General features: G+C 37.1%; 1 protein-coding gene across 36 annotated transcripts in view; it reads right to left on the bottom strand.

Moving 5' to 3' along the window:
• The window catches only part of MAP2 (microtubule associated protein 2), a 297,992-nt gene that overhangs the window by 214,438 nt on the left and 63,780 nt on the right, over positions 1 to 19,774 (bottom strand). For 35 of the 36 annotated variants that reach the window (XM_061383252.1, XM_061383262.1, XM_061383242.1 and 32 more), the window contains exon 2: positions 7,093 to 7,142. The exons of the other annotated variant lie outside the window; for it this stretch is intronic. The gene's annotated coding sequence lies outside the window, so the exon portion shown is untranslated. The remainder of the gene's footprint in view (positions 1 to 7,092; positions 7,143 to 19,774) is intronic. 36 annotated transcript variants of the gene reach the window in all.

Genomic DNA, 19,774 nt, shown 5'->3' with positions numbered 1-19,774 from the left:
AAAAATTCCCCAAATTGAACCAAGTAATTATTTCTGCTTCAAATATCTTTTGTGTGATGTGTTTAAAGTCCTTGCTTTTTTGCTCAACTCCCTATCACCAAGAGAAAGAATACAGTAGGTAATAATTATTATAACACATCTGCTGCTGCTAAGTCGCTTCAGTCGTGTCCGATTCTGTGTGACCCCAGAGATGGCAGCCCACCAGGCTCCCCTGTCCCTGGGATTCTCCAGGAAAGAACACTGGATTGGGTTGCCATTTCCTTCTCCAATATCTACACACATATGAATATATAAATGGGTTTCCCTGCCCATTTATATAAGGAAGGATATAAGTGGTAAGGAATCCACCTGCCAATGAAGGAGATGCCAGTTCCATCTCTGAGTTGGGAAGACCCCCTGGAGAAGGAAATGGCAACCCACTTCAGTAGTCTTGCCTGGGAAATCCTATGGACAGAGAAGCCTGGTGAACTACAGTTCACAGGGTTGCAAAGGAATCGGACACAACTTGGCAACTAAATAACAACTACACACATACACATACACATATATGTAGCTTACAAATATGTAATAAAACTGTTAATTTTTGCTTCTATACTTTACAATTTGTTCAATAAGCATTTTCAGGACATCCACTCCTACAAGGCCCTACCAGAACAGAAGGCACAGAGAGAAGACCCCAGATTCTGAGTTGCTAGGGAAGATAAGACATATCTGGAAATAATCATAACATATAATATAAAGAAACAAGGGTGAATGCTATAAGAGACGTGTGAACCATCATGAAGCAAGTTAGAAGGTAAACAGACTAAGATAAAAGCCACTACATAGTGGCTGACTATGTAGCTGGTCAAAGGCTTGTTTGTCTTGACTCTGGAAAGCAAACCACTGCAGCTTACTAGTAAGACACAAGGGTATCCTGAAAATATTAGCATTTTATACACTGGTTTTTTTTAAGTGAAAGTCTGCTTAATTGTAAAATATGGTGCTTAGTTGGTTAACAGTATCTTTAATAAAAGAGATAATACCACTCAGTAGAGCATATAGAAATTACTTTTTGATCAGTTCAAAAACAAAATATTTATATTCTGGCCTCTTCTATTTTATATTTTATTTTATGCAATAATTTAATGATCTTTATTGGTTTTATTCCATCTTGGGAGAAATACCAGAAGGTATTACTCAAGTAAAAACTATGAAAAGAAAAGAACTTTGATAGAGAATTTAAAAATGACTTGAAATCGTCCCTATTTAAGGTCCATAAGTATGCGTTATCTCATTTAATCCTTAAATGAAGTCTAAGTTATTTTTATTCTAGCTTTAAAGATAAAATAATAAAGTCAGACAACTTTTCTACAAGGCATAAGAATTCAAGTCAGAGGGATAAACTAGAATAAGAGGAGAGATCCAGGGCTGGGCAGAAATAATGAGATATTGAAAATAATCTGAATACTCAACAATGAGTAAATGGTAAAAAGAATTATGGAATAGGATAAAATATTGCACAGTCATTAAAACTGCATTTTCAAGAAATCAGGAGTAACTGGATACAAAGTTTAACTTCAATTTTGTGAAAATAAGTCAAAATCTGGAGGGTAATACACCAAAATACTGGTCGCGGTATAATAAAAAAGAAAACAAATTTAAAAAATGAACTCACCTTGTTTTAAATGGTAAAAAATGTGGTGTAAAGTGTTTTTAAGAATCAGTATCAAGCTTGACTTTATAATTTTCAAACTTTACTCTGATTCTCCTTTGTAATAACTTGAAATTTAATGTTTTTCAATCTAAATTCAGTAATACTATATTTCATAGAATCTAAGATACAACCCACTGTAAGACACACTTTGTTGACACCTAGAAAGAAAAAAAAATTGCCAATTTAACTATGGTAGTTTTTTTATTTTACATAGTTTAATGTAAAAATGTGTATCTTAGAGTTGATGAAATACTTTATGGACATTTAAAATTTTTTATTGAGGTATAATTGACATACAACATTATATTAGTTTCAGGTGTACAACATGATTTGATATTTGTATATATTGTGAAATGTTCACCACAATAAGACTAGTTAACATTCATCACCATATACAGTTACATAATTTTTTTCAGTGTAAGAATTTTTAAGATCTAGTCTTTTAGCAACTTTCAAATGTGCAATATAGTATTATTAACAGTAGTCTCCATGCTGTACATTACATCCTACAAATTATTTTATAACTGGAAGACTGTGAATTTTGACTCTCGTCTATATCTCCTTTATCCATTTATCCACTGATGGACATTTAGGCTGTTTCCATATCTTGGCTATTGTAAATAAGGCTGCGATAAACATGGGTGTGCATATTTTTTTTCAAATTGGTGTTTTCACTTTCCTCAAAAAAATAGTCAGAAATGGAATTGCCAGATGATATGACAACTCTATTTAAAATTTTTGAGGAACCTCCATGCTGCTTTCCATAGTAGCTGCACAAATTTACATTCCCACCAACAGTGCACAAGGATTCGCTTTGCTCCACCTCCTCTCCAACAGTTATTACTTGTCTTTTTGATAATAACCATTTTAGCAAGTACGAAGTGATATTTCACTGTGGTTTTGATTTGCATTTTCCTGATGATGATGACGCTGTGAAAGTGCTGCACTCAATATGCCAGCAAATATGGAAAACTCAGCAGTGGCCACAGGACGGGAAAAGGTCAGTTTTCATTCCAATCCCAAAGAAAGGCAATGCCAAAGAATGCTCAAACTACTGCACAATTGCACTCATCTCACATGCTAGTAAAGTAATGCTTAAAATTCTCCAAGCCAGGCTACGTGAAGCATGAACTTCCAGATGTTCAAGCTGGTTTTAGCAAAGGCAGAGGAACCAGCGATCAAATTGCAAACATCCAATGGATCATCGAAAAAGCAAGAGAGTTCCAGAAAAACATCTATTTCTGCTTTATTGACTAAGCCAAAGCCTTTGATTGTGTGGATCACAATAAACTGTAGAAAATTCTGAAAGAGATGGGAATACCAGACCACCTGACCTGCCTCTTGAGAAATCTGTATGCAGGTCAGGAAGCAACAGTTAGAACTGGATATGGAACAACAGACTGGTTCCAAATAGGAAAAGGAGTACGTCAAGGCTGTATATTGTCACCCTGCTTATTTAACTTCTATGCAGAGTACATCATGAGAAACACTGGGCTGGACGAAGCACAAGCTGGAATCAATATTTCCGGGAGAAATATCAATAACCTCAGATATGCAGATGACATCACCCTTATGGCAGAAAGTAAAGAACTAAAGAGCTTCTTGATGAAAGTGAAAGAGGAGAGTGAAAAAGTGGGCTTAAAGCTCAACATTCAGAAAACGAAGATCATGGCATCCAGTCCCATCACTTCATGGCAGATAGATGGGGAAACAGTGAAAACAGTGGCTGACTTTATTTTTTGGGACTCCAAAATCACTGCAGATGGTGATTGCAGCAATGAAATTAAAAGACACTTACTCCTTGGAAGGAAAGTTATGACCAACCTAGGCAGCATATTAAAAAGCAGAGACATTACTTTGCCAACAAAGGTCCGTCTAGTCAAGGCTATGGTTTTTCCAGTGGTCATATATGGATGTGAGAGTTGAACTATAAAGAAAGCTGAGCACCAAAGAATTGATGCTTTTGAACTGTGGTGTTGGAGAAGACTCTTGAGAGTCCCTTGGACTGCAAGGAGATCCAACCAGTCCATCCTAAAGGAAGTCAGTCCTGAAGTTCATTGGAAGGACTGATGTTGAAGCTGAAACTCCAATACTTTGGCCACCTGATGTGAAGAGCTGATTCACTGGAAAAGACTCTGATGCTGGGAGGGATTGGGGGCAGGAGGAGAGGGGGACAACAGAGGATGAGATGGTTGGATGGCATCCGACTCAATGGACATGGGTTTGGGTGGACTCCGGGAGCTGATGATGGACAGGGACGCCTGGCATGCTGCATTTCATGAGGTCACAAAGAGTAGGACACAACTGAGTGAATGCACTGAACTGAACTGATGATTAGTGACACTGAGCATCTTTTCATATACCTGCTGGTCATCTGTATGTCTGCTTTGGAAAAATGTCTATTACATCCTCTTCCTAGTTTTAAATCAGAGTGTTTGTTTTTTGCTATTGATTTATATGTGTTTCATATATATTTTGGAGAAGGCAATGGCACCCCACTCCAGTGTTCTTGCCTGGAGAATCCCAGGGACGGGGGAGCCGGGTGGGATGCCGTCTATGGGGTCGCACAGAGTTGGACAAGACTGAAGTGACTTAGCAGCAGCATATATATTTTGGATATTTGCATTTTACAAGACATATGTTTTGTAAACATTTTCTCCCATCCAGGAGGTTGCCTTTTCATTTTGTTCATGGTTTCCTTTACTGTGCAGAAATATAAGCACAGTTCTGATATTCTACTTTAAATACAGCTATCTATAACTTTGAGCTTCCCTGATAGCTCAGTTGGTAAAGAATCCACTTGCTTTTATCTAGCAATACTAGTCATTTTACTCCATTAATATTATAGAAAAAGAAGCTTTTCTATGAGGGAAACTTCTTTTATCCTGAAGCAAAAGAACCTAGCTCTAGTTAAGAAAAGAATAATTTTCATTATATATTATAGTTTGTGTTGAGAATCTGGCTGTTTCTGGTGAATTGATGTATCCTTCAGAAGCTTTGTTACATCTAGCTGCTTTTCCAAAACATAATTTAGATAATTAATTATCAAATTTAATTTAAATATCTTTTCATTCTCAGCTGGAAAGAGAAAAAAATACAATATATTCAATTGGAAAGAGTTTGTAATATGAGAGATTTAAATATGCTTCCATTTCTATGAACACTGTATATTTTAATCAATATATTTATTTTGGAGTATGTAAGTCATCCTGCAGAGAAGGCAATGGCACCCCACTCCAGTACTCTTGCCTGGAAAATCCCATGGATGGAGGAGCCCAGTGGGCTGCAGTCCATGGGGTCGCTAAGAGTCGGACACAACTGAGCGACTTCACTTTCACTTTTCACTTTTCATGCATTGGAGAAGGAAATGGCAACCCACTCCAATATTCTTGCCTGGAGAATCCCAGGGACGGGGGAGCCTGGTGGGCTGCCGTCTATGGGGTCGCACAGAGTCGGACATGACTGAAGTGACTTAGCAGCAGTAGCAAGTCATCCTGACTTTTCACACTTAGACCAAACACATTTAAATTATGCTCACACTCCCACAAAAGAAATTCTCCATACAGAAAATAAATACAGGATCAGATTTTAAAAGTTTTTGTGTTTTACTCTTATAGTTATTTACTTTTCTATTTAACAAAATTTTTTTCTTTTCCTTTTACATGTCTCTTTTCAGTTTTTTGTTCCTTTCTGAAGAGTAGCCAAAATGAAATGAGATTTCAAGTTGTGATGTTGACCATACCAACCACAAACAAAAATCCAAAAGGAAGAGAACAAAATACAATTTACTTTTAATTAAAATTTAAAAGCAACACTTCATATTCAACCTTGTGCATTGAAAATATTCCTGATTAAAAGATTTATACTTTGCAAAAATCTCATTCTAGCTGTTATTTTTTTACTGGCAAACGAGTAGAAGCTAGCAGGGAAAGAAGAGTAGCAAAAAGTCTTACAAGCATTCCATGTTTAAACATGTGCAAGTTTACATAGAACATGCTCAGGAGTGAATATGAAAGAAACCAGCCTAAATGTCCTCAATAAGTTCAACTCCAAATTATACGAACACAAAATGAAACAAATGCAGGTTACAAATTTAACTCTCACTTTTATACACATGTCCCTTTTTCTCCTTATTTAGTTGCCAATTATCAGTAGGCATGATTCCAACATATCTTATTTGCTACAGTCTATCCAGATTTCAAGGATAAGAAAGCACAATTTGTACATGAAAAGGAAAAATAATAATCGTGTGTGTGTGTGTATACACACGTGCACATGCATGTGAGACAGATGTGTTGGGGGTAGAAGAATGAGGTCAAAACGAGGCCAGAAAAGGTAACATATTTACTGTGTGCCAGCTATGTGTTGCCCGTGCGTGCTAAGTTGCTTCAGTCGTGCCCAACTCTGTGAGACCCTATGGACTGTAGCCCATCAGGCTCCTCTGTCCCTGGGATTCTCTAGGAAAAAATACTGGAGTGGAATGCCATGCCTTCCTCCAGGGGATCTTCCCAACCCAGGGACTGAACCTGAGTGTCTTATGTCTCCTGCGTTGGCAGGAGGGTTCTTTACCACTAGAGCCATCCAGACACTGCAATTTGAAGGCTAAATACCTGATTAATATAAGCACAAAGGAAAAGTCAATGTTTTTCTTTCTGTTAAATTATTAACCAAAAACCTATACAAAAAGTTTAGCAACATCTGGCATTTTGCTCTTTTATTAGCAACAAAAGCAGTTATTTTATTCAGAGTTTAGTTTTTTTTTTTAAACTATGAATACACGTTCTAGAGAAGAAAGGAGGAGGGAATAAATGAAATTCTAAGCCTATTTATGTCAGTGCCCTCTAAGGCTCTGTTATTATTCTAAACTCCATTAAGCTAGTTTTGAGTCTCCCCTAAAACCAATTAACAAGGAAACAGAGCAAAAGAATGGCATCTTAAAACTCCGCTAATTAACTGAAATATGCAATTAATGAGCAATTTTTCAGCTCTACCATGCTTAGGAAATGTGGCTACCCAACTGTGGGCTTCAAAAGTATTTCCCTGCAAACTCAGAAAGCTGACCATTCTTTAAAACACTAGCCACGTTGCAAAGAAATCATACTTTTGATATGTTTATTAAATGAATGACTTAAATTTGAATCTTTTTCTTTAATCAAAATTCTGCAAGTAAGGCAGGTAAAAGAAATAAAACTTGATACTCAAAGAAACACTAACAAAGAAAACAAACACTGTTCAGGAAAACATGTCTGCAAACCTGGAATGTATCCAGTTCTCACCAAGTTACAAATTTCTTACCACAACCTGCAAAAGTACTCTGACCCAACTCTACAAAGGCTCATCAAGCCTCTATTTTATTTCAGTTTATTCAGAATTTAATATATAAACACATCACCAACCTTAATTCCAGCTAGCAGTCACAAGACAGGTTGGATCAGATCAATAAAATCTGAAAGATAAACAGAATAACATACCATAAATTAAATCAATTGAAAGATTTAGTCTTTTACTTTAATAAAAAGAGAAGATGAAGTTATTTGAATCCTCACACAAAATTTACTGGCTGACAATACATCCACATCCATTTACAAGGGCATTACGTAGTTATGAAACTTTAAACTGATATATCTTCTAGATTTTATTTAAAAACATGTATTAGATGTGCAAATTATATCCTATTCTATTTCCAGCAGTTTCTATTAAAATAGAAATGCTTATGCTTATAATCTAAAATTTCAAGCATAAATATTTTTTAAACAAATTCTGTACTGAAAATACTACCACTTATCTTGAAAGATGTTTAACTAAAAATAATAAAACTGATGCATTCAATCCTTAATCTAACTTAACATCCACAGACAGTTTGCAGATTAAAAGTGCAGGATCAACAATCTGTTTGACTGCTGCAGTCCATGGGATTGCAAAGAGTTAGACACAACTGAGCAACTGAACAACACGACAATCTGTTAAAAGGCAACAAAAGTCTAATAAGACGATTCCAATAGCAACCTAGCCATCTTCTCATTATTTTCTTACACCTAAATCTTGCCACCAAATCATGCTGAGAAGTGTGTTGTCAAGTGGAAGGAACGAGAAAGTAAATCAAGGACAAAAGCAAACCCAACTTTTATTCCAAAAGTCAGCCTGCATTTTCAACACTTAGTAGAAAAAATGACTTTACGATGACAGAGTGGGATTCTTGGCTTGCAGCAGGGAGCATCCTTGGATAAATCTCCAATTAAAAAAAAATAATCGTTAGGTTCTAGAAGTGTGTTTGTGATTGGTTAGAAGTTCGAATATGTTCCACGTGGTATTGTTAGAAATGGTTCATTATTAGACTCAGAGGTTAAGTCCAAAAGATAATTAACCTAAAATCATGATTATTTAATGAAAAGAATAGTCTAAAGTAATACTCATATATTCAAGATAATATTTTAATTAGCTTGACTGTAGTAATCATTTTACTATGTATATGTATATCAAATCATGTTGTAAACCTTTAATATATACAATTTTATTTAAAAATATAAAAGAAATACTAGTAAAAAATGATTGAAAATGAAATTCTTTTTTAAAAAACTTGTTATTTTATATTGGGGTATAGCCAATTAACAATGTTATGATAGTTTCAGGTGAACAGTGAAGGAACTCAGCTTCGCTCAGTTCAATTCAGTCGCTGTTTCCGCCTCTTTGCAACCCCATGGACTGCAGCACACCAGGCTTTCCTGTCCATCACCAACTCCCGGAGCTTGCTCAAATTAATGTCTATCAAATCAGTAATGCTGTACAACCATCTCATCCTCTGTCATTCCCTTCCCCTCCTGCCTTCAATCTTTCCCACATCAGGGTCTTTTCAAATGAGTCAGCTCTATGCATCAGGTGGCCAAAGTACTGGAACTTCAGCTTCAGCATCAGTCCTTCCAATGAATATTCAGCACTGATTTCCTTTAGGATTGACTGGTTTGAGCTCCTTGCTGTCCAACGGACTCTCAAGAGTCTTCTACAACACCACAGTTCAAAAGTATCAATTCTTCAGCACTCAGCTTTCCTTCCCATTCAGTGACGCCATAGCTTTTCAAAGTTCAGTTTTTGTTTTTGTTTTTTTAATTTAATTTTATTTAACTTTACAATATTGTATTGGTTTTGCCATATATCAAAATGAATCTGCCACAGGTATACACGTGTTCCCCATCCTGAACCCTCCTCCCTCCTCCCTCCCCATACCATCCCTCTGGGTCATCCCAGTGCACCAGCCCCAAGCATCCAGTATCGTGCATCGAACCTGGACTGGCGACTCGTTTCATATATGATATTACACATATTTCAATGCCATTCTCCCAAATCATTCCACCCTCTCCCTCTCCCACAGAGTCCAAAAGACTGTTCTATACATCAGTGTCTCTTTTGCTGTCTCGTATACATGGTTATTGTTACCTTCTTTCTAAATTCCATATATATGTGTTAATATACTGTATTGGTGTTTTTCTTTCTGGCTTACTTCACTCTCTATAATCGGCTCCAGTTTCATCCACCTCATTAGAACTGAATCAAATGTATTCTTTTTAATGGCTGAGTAATACTCCATTGTGTATATGTACCACAGGTTTCTTATCTATTCATCTGTTGATGGACATCTAGGTTGTTTCCATGTCCTGGCTATTATAAACAGTGCTGCAATGAACACTGGGGTACATGTGTCTCTTTCCCTTCTGGTTTCCTCAGTGTGTATGCCTAGCAGTGGGATTTCTGGATCATAAGGCAGTTCTATTTCCAGTTTTTTAAGGAATCTCCACACTGTTCTCCATAGTGGCTGTACTAGTTTGCATTCCCACCAACAGTGTAAGAGGGTTCCCTTTTCTCCACACCCTCTCCAGCATTTATTGCTTGTAGACTTTAGGATCGCAGCCATTCTGACTGGTGTGAAATGGTACCTCACAGTGGTTTTGATGTGCATTTCTCTGATAATGAATGATGTTGAGCATCTTTTCATGTGTTTGTTAGCCATCTGTATGTCTTCTTTGGAGAAATGTCTATTTAGTTCTTTGGCCCATTTTTTGATTGGGTCATTTATTTTTCTGGAATTGAGCTGTAGGAGTTGCTTGTATATTTTTGAGATTAGTTGTTTGTCTGTTGCTTCATTTGCTATTATTTTCTCCCATTCTGAAGGCTGTCTTTTCACCTTGCTTATAGTTTCCTTTGTTGTGCAGAAGCTTTTAAGTTTAATTAGGTCCCATTTGTTTATTTTTGCTTTTATTTCCAATATTCTGGAAGGTGGGTCATAGAGGATCCTGCTGTGATGTATGTCAGAGAGTGTTTTGCCTATGTTCTCCTCTAGGAGTTTTATAGTTTCTGGTCTTACATTTAGATCTTTAATCCATTTTGAGTTTATTTGTGTATGGTGTTAGAAAGTGCTCTAGTTTCATTCTTTTACAAGTGGTTGGCCAGTTTTCCCAGCACCATTTGTTAAAGAGATTATCTTTAATCTATTGTATATTCTTGCCTCCTTTGTCAAAGATAAGGTGTCCATATGTGTGTGGATTTATCTCTGGGCTTTCTATTTTGTTCCATTGAACTATATTTCTGTCTTTGTGCCAGTACCATTCTGTATTGATGACTGTGGCTTTGTAGTAGAGCCTGAAGTCAGGCAGGTTGATTCCTCCAGTTCCATTCTTCTTTCTCAAGATAGCTTTGGCTATTCGAGGTTTTATGTATTTCCATACAAATTGTGAAATTATTTGTTCTAGCTGTGTGAAGAATATCGTTGGTAGCTTGATAGGGATTGCATTGAATCTATAAATTGCTTTGGGTAGTATACTCATTTTCACTATATTGATTCTTCCAATCCATGAACATGGTATATTTCTCCATCTATTAGTGTCCTCTTTGATTTCTTTCACCAGTGTTTTATAGTTTTCTATATATAGGTCTTTAGTTTCTTTAGGTAGATATATTCCTAAGTATTTTATTCTTTTCATTGCAATGGTGAATGGAATTATTTCCTTAATTTCTCTATTTTCTCATTATTAGTGTATAGGAATGCAAGGGATTTCTGTGTGTTGATTTTATATCCTGCAACTTTACTATATTCATTGATTAGTTCTAGTAATTTTCTGGTGGAGTCTTTAGGGTTTTCTATGTAGAGGATCATGTCATCTGCAAACAGTGAGAGTTTTACTTCTTCTTTTCCAATTTGGATTCCTTTTATTTCTTTTTCTGCTCTGATTGCTGTGGCCAAAACTTCCAAAACTATGTTGAATAGTAATGGTGAAAGTGGGCACCCTTGTCTTGTTCCTGACTTTAAAGGAAATGCTTTCAATTTTTCACCATTGAGTATGTTTGCTGTGGGTTTGTCATATATAGCTTTTATTATGTTGAGGTATGTTCCTTCTATTCCTGCTTTCTGGAGAGTTTTTATCATAAATCGATGTTGAATTTTGTCAAAGGCTTTCTCTGCATCTATTGAGATAATCATATGGTTTTTATTTTTCAATTTGTTAATGTGGTGTATTACATTGATCGATTTGCGGATATTGAAGAATCCTTGCATCCCTGGGATAAAGCCCACTTGGTAATGGTGTATGATCTTTTTAATATGTTGTTGGATTCTGATTGCTAGAATTTTGTTAAGGAGTTTTGCATCTATGTTCATCAGTGATATTGGCCTGTAATTTTCTTTTTTTGTGGGATCTTTGTCAGGTTTTGGTATTAGGGTGATGGTGACCTCATAGAATGAGTTTGGAAGTTTACCTTCCTCTGCAATTTTCTGGAAGAGTTTGAGTAGGATAGGTATTAGCTCTTCTCTAAATTTTTGGTAGAATTCAGCTGTGAAGCCATCTGGACCTAGGCTTTTGTTTGCTGGAAGATTTCTGATTACAGTTTCAATTTCCATGCTTGTGTTGGGTCTGTTAAAATTTTCTGTTTCTTCCTGGTCCAGTTTTGGAAAGTTGTACTTTTTTAAGAATTGTCCATTTCTTCCATGTTGTCCATTTTATTGGCATATAATTGCTGATAGTAGTCTCTTATGATCCTTTGTATTTCTGTGTTGTCTGTTGTGATCTCTCCATTTTCATTTCTAATTTTATTGATTTGATTTTTCTCCCATTGTTTCTTGATGAGTCTGGCTAATGGTTTGTCAATTTTATTTATCCTTTCAAAGAACAAGCTTTTGGCTTTGTTGATTTTTGCTATGGTCTCTTTTGTTTCTTTTGCATTTATTTCTGCCCTAATTTTTAAGATTTGTTTCCTTCTACTAACCCTGGGGTTCTTCATTTCCATATGGAGGCTGCACAACACGCTGCTGAATAACCAACAAATCACAGAATAAATCAAAAAAGAAATCAAAATTTGCATAGAAACGAATGAAAATGAAAACACAACAACCCAAAACCTGTGGGACACTGTAAAAGCAGTCCAAAAGCAGTCCTAAGGGGAAAGTTCATAGCAATACAGGCATACCTCAAGAAACAAGAAAAAAGTCAAATAAATAATCTAACTCTACACCCAAAGTTCAGTTTTTTACAGTGTTTGTGGTATAAAGGCAAATACTAACATTGCATTAAAACCAATGTGGAGTAAGAAATGAGGATGAGTGTTAAATCTGGCTCTTAGGTTTGAAGGCTGGTCAGTACCCAACAAGCACACATATCCCACTATTAAGTAACTGTGAGTTTCTAAGTATAAAACACAAAGGTTTTTTTTTTTTTTCTTTCAATTTATATGCATTATTTTTTCAAAAGGTGACTATGTTAATACCTAAATACTTTTTATGCTAATTAAACAAAACTGTGAGGTATTTCTTTCAGCCTAGGGGTGCCATGAAAAAATTACCAACATACTCAGAATGTCATAAACTGAGAAAGTCTGGGACACTCTCTGTTAAGCATAGTACTTTGTTTTGTTTCAATTTTGTTCCACAAATTTAAAGAAAAGAAAAATCAGGAGAGATTTTATTTTATTTTATTTTTTAGAACAAACTAGTAAAGAGAGAGATATAAAAGGAGAGGGAGAAATAATTTTCTTAAAATCAGAGAAAAAATACTAGGAGACTGGGAAGGACAGTGGTTCAACACACTAAACATATGTGACTGTGTGTCCATGTACACATACGTGTGCATGTTCATGTGCACTTCTGGGCATGCAAGAGGTAGCTAAAACAGTACACATGAACACCAGGGGGTGAAAGACAAAGAACCAGGAGTGGCCTACTATACATGTATAATGTTAACCACAGTGACCATATGTCACTATTCCCCAAGAAAAACTGGTTCCCCTAGTTGCTTGGAGTCAAGGAAAGACTGCATAGAACCACGTGTTAATTTATGTGCAGTTTTAAGTCTCAACTTACCATTTGATCACAACTGCTTCTTGCTAAGAGTTTTTGGCATACTAAATTGATATCCTGATATCTTTAGACTCAAATAGATTGGATTTTATCTGTTCTGCATAAACTTTCAAATATATGTGTGCATGCTCACTCAGTCACGCCTGACTCTTTGTGACCCTTTGGACTATAGCCCACCAGGCTCCTCTGTCTATAGGATTCTCCAGACAAGAATACTGGAGTGGGTTGTCATTTCCTCCTCCAGAAGATCTTCCCAACCCAGGGATTAAGCCTTCATCTCCTGTGTCTCCCATATTGCAGGTAGATTCTTTACCCACAGAGTATATATTCAAATATATACTGTCAAAAGTGAAAGTCACTCAGTCGTGTCCGACTCTTTGTGATCCCATGGACTTTATAGTCCATGGAATTCTCCAGGCCAGAATACTGGAGTGGGTAGCCATTCCCTTTTCCAGGGGATCTTCCCAACCCAGGGATAGATCCCAGGTCTCCTGCATTGCAGGCAGATTCTTTACCAGCTGAGCCACCAGGGAAGCCCATCCTGTCAAAGTAAAAACTAAATGAGACTTGTAGAATTTTTCAAAAGTCAGGCTTTATAATTCACGAAACTGGCTGCTTTATATGATCCATAATGGCCACCTGATGGAAAGAGCTGACTCACTGGAAAAGACCCTGATGCCAGGAAAGACTGAAGGCAGGAGGAGAAGGAGATGACAAGGACAAGATGGTTGAATGGCATCATTGACTCAATGGACATGAGTTTGAGCAAGGTCCAGGAGTTGGTGATGGCCAGGGAAGCCGGGCATGCTGCAGTCCACGGGGTCACAAAGAGTCAGTCTTGATTGAGTAACTGAACAACAACTACAAATGTGACTAGGAGGATATTCTGACCTACCCCCATCATTGTCCCATCAACCCATCCCCATCTCCAAAAATTTTTATTTTCTTTTCAGTGTAGCATATGTGACACACAAACTCTGTTCAAGATATCAGTACTATTTCAATTATGTGAACTTTGTATTTGAACCCATTGGCTTAGCACACAGAAGAATATCAATAAGTGATTGTTAAATGAATGAAGGTGCTTCATGTCGTACTTTTCTGATGCCGCTGTCAAATGTAAAGAAATGGTTGAAAATTCCCCTTTTAGCAGAGATAAGGAAAAAAAACCCATCCTTGACCTACCTGATTTGCATTGAAAATGTGTAATATAAAAGTTCTGAGGGAGCAGAGGTGTTCATTTTTGACCTGGTGAACTCACACTGTCTAGGGAATTTTGTTTGCTTGTTTGCTTTTCTTATCTTAAGGGCAGCACATCCATTTGCAGTGCCTGGAGCAGCTGCTTTGTAAAAAATTCTCTGAACCTTTTATTTCCCCACTCAACCCAGTTACCGAGCAAATAGGCACAGAATAGTGAAGATTTATGTTGCCCCAAGGCTCAATCCTCACTGTGAACATCTGCCATTTCACACACAGAGGTCAAGACTTCTTGTGTAGTATTTTGCTAAACAATGCCCTCAGCATAACTCAAATGAAATTCTTTTCAATAGGATTCAGCATCTGCTTTTAGGCAGCTTAACTTATCAGCATATTGAAAGCACCACTTCTTCATCCTCTGAGTCTCTTTCTCCACAACAAAAAGGCAGAGAACATGTCAGAAAATAATCTTGAGAATTAATTGCTAAATCTTTCTTTCCCCTCTTTATCCAATGAGAAATAATCTTACATCGATCTATTATACATCATTTTGTGATGGTCAGGTTGAATTATAAACTCAGTATCAGGCAGCAGTATTCCTGTTTACATCTCACAAAGAACAAAAATTGAAAATAATAGACATATTTTTGCTATTAGATTACGAAGGTCAACTCTCAATTGAAAAACCTTTCACATTTTCTGTACTTCTCCCTTCTTAAAGTTACACAAGACTCTCAATGAAAAGAAACTATAACTGCCAGAGTCATAGAAAAATTACTGCTTGAGCTTCACAAAACATACAAATGTAGGGAATACTCCAGTATGCAAATTAAAATTAAAAATCGATTCTATTTTTAAAAATATATTTAAGTGCTTATTATTTAATAATAAGTACAATCCTTATATTTTAAAATACAGAACAGTTTAAAAAATAGTATTGTTTACTATTTCAAAGATCAAAAGCTCTTTGCCATCTAAAAGCTTAGTTAGAATCTAGTGGGATAGAGGTAGTTATGAAAAATCAAAAGACAAAAGGCAGTGATACAAAGCAGAACATACCTTTTGTCACTAAGAAATTCAACAAAGAGCTATGGGACAATGGAGAACAAAGGAGGAGAAAAATGAAATCCTATTATATAAGGATAAGGATTCAGAGGTGCATTTGAGTTGAGCCTTGAAGGAGGCAAAGGATTGTGATAGGTGGACACAGAATGGAAATGAGACCAACTCAGTGGACTCAGAGAAAGGACTTAGCAGTAAAAAGTAATGAAAAAAGCAAAGACCAAGGGGTATCTGGGGCCCCACCTAGCTGGAGTATAATACACAAGAAGAGCAACAATTGGGTGAAAGTCTAGGTTGGGTTTGTATAGGAAGAAACGATCTTGAATGACAATCTGAGGAGAATAGAGAATTAAATATATTTAATTTTGCCCACTTGGAGAAGGAAATGGTAACCCACTCCAGTATTCTTGCCTGGAGAATTCTGCAGGCTACAGTCCATGGGGTCACAAAGAGTTGGACATGACTGAGTGACTATCACTCACTCACTCAATTTTTTCCACTAAAGTGAACCACTGAAGGTTTTCTATTCAAGAATGATATGATTAAAATATTTAAGTGACATCACTGTGTAGACTAGATCAAGATGAAGAGATATTAAAGAGTAAACCATTTAGGTATCTCCTTCAGAAGTCCAAGTGGTGGGTAATGAAGCGTCAGTTTGCGTAGAGACAGCGTTGATGCAAAGAAGGAAGAAGGCTCCAACTACTGCAGACGCAAGCATCTTAGACTGCTCAGGCTATATAACAAAATACCATATGCTGAGTGACTTAAACAATAGAAATATATTTCTCAAAACTCTGGAGGCTGGAAGTCTGAGATCAAGATGCCAGTTCAACCAGGTTTTGGTAAGAGGCTTATAGCTAGCTACCCTCTCATTCTCTTCTCCCATAGTCATTGTCATATTAGGGAGCCACCTCTGTGACCTTATTTAACATTAACAGACAAGAATACTGGAGTAAGTTCCCACTGCCTCCTCCAGAAGACCACATTTTGTCAGAACTCTGCACTATGACCTGTCCATCTTGGGTCGCCCTGCATGGCATGGCTCACAGTTTCATTGAGTTACACAAGCCCCTTTGCCATGCAAGGCTGTGATCCAAGAAGGGGAATATTCTGAAAACCTTATTCCTAAAAACAGTCACATTGATGGCTTAGGGCTTCAACGCATGAATTCTGAGTTCAGTCCAGGGTAGTGTGTATACTGCTACTGCTGCTAAGTCGTTTCAGTCGTGTCCGATGCTGTGCGACCCCATAGATGGCAGCCCACCAGGATCCCCCATCCCTGGGATTCTCCAGGCAAGAACATTGTGTGTATAAGTGTGTATCAGTAGTGTATAATAACTTATGGTGGACTGTGAAGAAAGCTGAGCACCAGAGAATTGATACTTTTGAACTGTGGTGTTGGAGAAGAACTGCAAGGAGATCCAACCAGTCCATCTTAAAGGAGATCAGTTTTGGGTATTCATTGGAAGGACTGATGCTAAAGCTGAAACTCCAATACTTTGGCCACCTCATGCGAAGAGTTGACTCATTGGAAAAGACCCTGATGCTGGGAGGGATTGGGGGCAGGAGGAAAAGGGGACGACAGAGGATGAGATGGCTGGATGGCATCACCAACTCGATGGACATGAGTTTGGGTAAACTCCAGGAGTTGGTGATGGACAGGGAGGCCTGGCATGCTGTGATTCATGGGGTCGCAAAGAGTCGGACACGACTGAGCTGAACTGAACTGAATAACCTATGGGGCTTAGGAACTGGTTGGCTATGAAAAGGCATGTGACAGAGAAAAAGAGCCAAGAGAATTCTGAGGGTTAGAGACAAACAGATCCCCATAAAGATGTTGTCGTTCTTAGAAACAGGGAAGGCTAAAGGCAGATCAGGCTGCTGAGCAAGAGGAGAGGGTGATGGGTTTTTTTGTTTTTACACACATTGTGAGTTTCTGGCAGGATAATCAAAGGAAGGTATGCATCAGACAACTAACTTATTCATAAAGGGTAGATTTTATGTGATATGCAAAAGAGTGAAATCTTACCTAACACTGAAAGAGAACAAAAAGGAATGAACATTGTGGAGATAATAACTGGGCTAAAATACATCAATATAGGGTCAGAGATATATGTTCTAAATTATAGAATTAAATTGTCTAGCCAGCCCACATTATTGTATTTAATCACACTTTTCCTTGATAGACAGGTATAACATTAAAGCACTGACTGTATGGAAGCCAATACTGTTTACAATGAATGCCACATCCTGTCTGCCCAGGCTGTGGGCTGCTCTGGGTCAGTGACCCAGCAAATCCACATTTGTATCTCAAGCACTTAGAGTGGTGTATGGCACAAAGTCAGGGATCTATAAATGCAGAATGAGTCACTCCCGGAAAAAAGAGGCTGAGTCATGGGCACTCCAACTAATTTCACCTCTAGACTTTGGATTGTTCACATAAAATGACATTGTCGGAAGAGAAGCACTAGCTATGATGCCTAATGGAATGTTCTGAACACATACACTGACATGTTCCCTGTAGCTGTGGTGACAATGCTTGGAAGTAGAGATTAAGGGTAAAGAGGACCAGTTCCACGCTGGGATTTTGTATCTACCCATCTACTGTCACAACACAGGGGGTAAAAATAGGTAACACAGCAAGTCAGCAACTAGAAGTATTAATAGCTACCCATTTAAATTGAAGAAGTTTTAAATGCTCAATTATGGAGTCTGTTTTATGAAAACCACAGTACTATCTCTAATACAAAAGCAATAATAGGAGACAATCTTTGTTAAATATAACCCAGACATTGTACAAACTATGTCGCAAACATTATTAATTTAATCCTCACAAGAACAAATAAAGCGGACATCATTACTTCCAAGAGGAAACTAGGCTTATAAAGATTAAACCCATAGTACCTATGGATTGAGCTTTCCCAGGTGGCTCAGTAGTAATGAATCCATCTGCCAATGCAGGAGACTGAGTTTGGTCCCTGGGTTGGGAAGATCCCCTGGGGGAGGAAATGGCAACCCACTCCAGTATTCTTGACTGGGGAATCCCATGGACAGAGGAGCCTGGCAGACTACAGTCCATAGGGTCACAAAAGAGTCAGATACAATTTAGCAACTAAACCAAAACAATACCACCTATGGATTAAGATTGCTAATTAATTAATTTTATAGAAATACCATTTATTAAGGCAAAAATGACAACTTTAGTCAGAGATAAGGTGAAATATATACATATCTGGTATATGGCCTGTGTATATTTATATATGCTTTTTTCACCTTTTGCTTTTAAGTTTAGACATTCATGTGAAAGTCATTCAGTCATGTCCAACTCTTTGTGACCCCATGGACTGTAGACTGCCAGGCTTCTCTGTCCATGGAATTCTCTAGGCAAGAATACTGGAGTGGGTAGCCTATCCTTTCTCCAAGGGATCTTCCCAACCCAGGGATCGAACCCAAGTCACCAGCACTGCAGGTGGATTCTTTACACTTCTGAGTTACCAGGGAAGCCCTTAGACACTCACATGTCTGGGCAATTCCTTACAGAATTCTGGCATAATCAAATTCAGGCAGAAACAATAAAGGTAATGCTTTGAAAACACTGTAAGAAAACAAATGACAAAATGAAATAGAAAGACCCCAGACTCCTGTAGTTCTAAGCATTTTTAGTGGGACAAAAATTTTGGAAGATGCAGCATTTATTAAGAAACTTTTTGCTGCATATGTACAGTTGAATCTCTTTGCTGTACGTGTGAAAGTAGCACAAAATTGTAAATCAATTATATCCCAATATAAAATAAAAATTAAGCGAAAATGAATTCCAAACTCAGAAAAAAAATATAAACTTTCTGCTGACACTACCTTAAAGGTCTACAGCAAAAGGGTCTAATATATTTTTACCCCAGATCATTCCATTTTTTTTTTCTTCCTTGTAATATTTGTGTTATGGATGTTAGGCAAATAAATGGTTTAAGAAGTTGATCTACTCAAGGTTCATGATGAAAAACACCAGTAAAAAGTATGGTTTATTGAGAGCCAAAATGCATCTGAATAATGCTATATTTATTTTGATAATGAGATAGTACATGAGTGAAAATGGAATCGACAAAAGCCAGTAAGTTTCTTTTCTGCAAGAAAGCCTATCTGCTAGCTCAGATCATTAGTCTTTAAAATCTAAGGTTTCCTTTGAAATGGTTTTATAGCAAAGTGAATGCACTATCAACTATTTGTTCAAAATCTTTAATGGAGCACCATTTGATTAATACTTGGATTTACAGCTGAGATTTGAAAAGATGTGAAATACGTGTGAGCACTCATTGAGCAGGAGGTATGTACACTAAGTCTAACGTCAGGATGCTTTTTTCAAAGATTAATCCTAAAATCTAGATTTTTTTTCTAATTCAGAAAGTACACATTCTCCTAAGATTATCAAAAAGTCATTTTGTCATCTCAGTAAAACCTGAATTTCAAAGGAATGAACAACT

The sequence above is a fragment of the Bos javanicus genome, chromosome 2, assembly GCF_032452875.1.
Source record: "Bos javanicus breed banteng chromosome 2, ARS-OSU_banteng_1.0, whole genome shotgun sequence".
Lineage (NCBI taxonomy): Eukaryota > Metazoa > Chordata > Mammalia > Artiodactyla > Bovidae > Bos > Bos javanicus.
The sequence above is the reverse complement of the archived record's forward strand: the minus strand, read 5'-3'. Positions and strand labels throughout refer to the sequence as shown.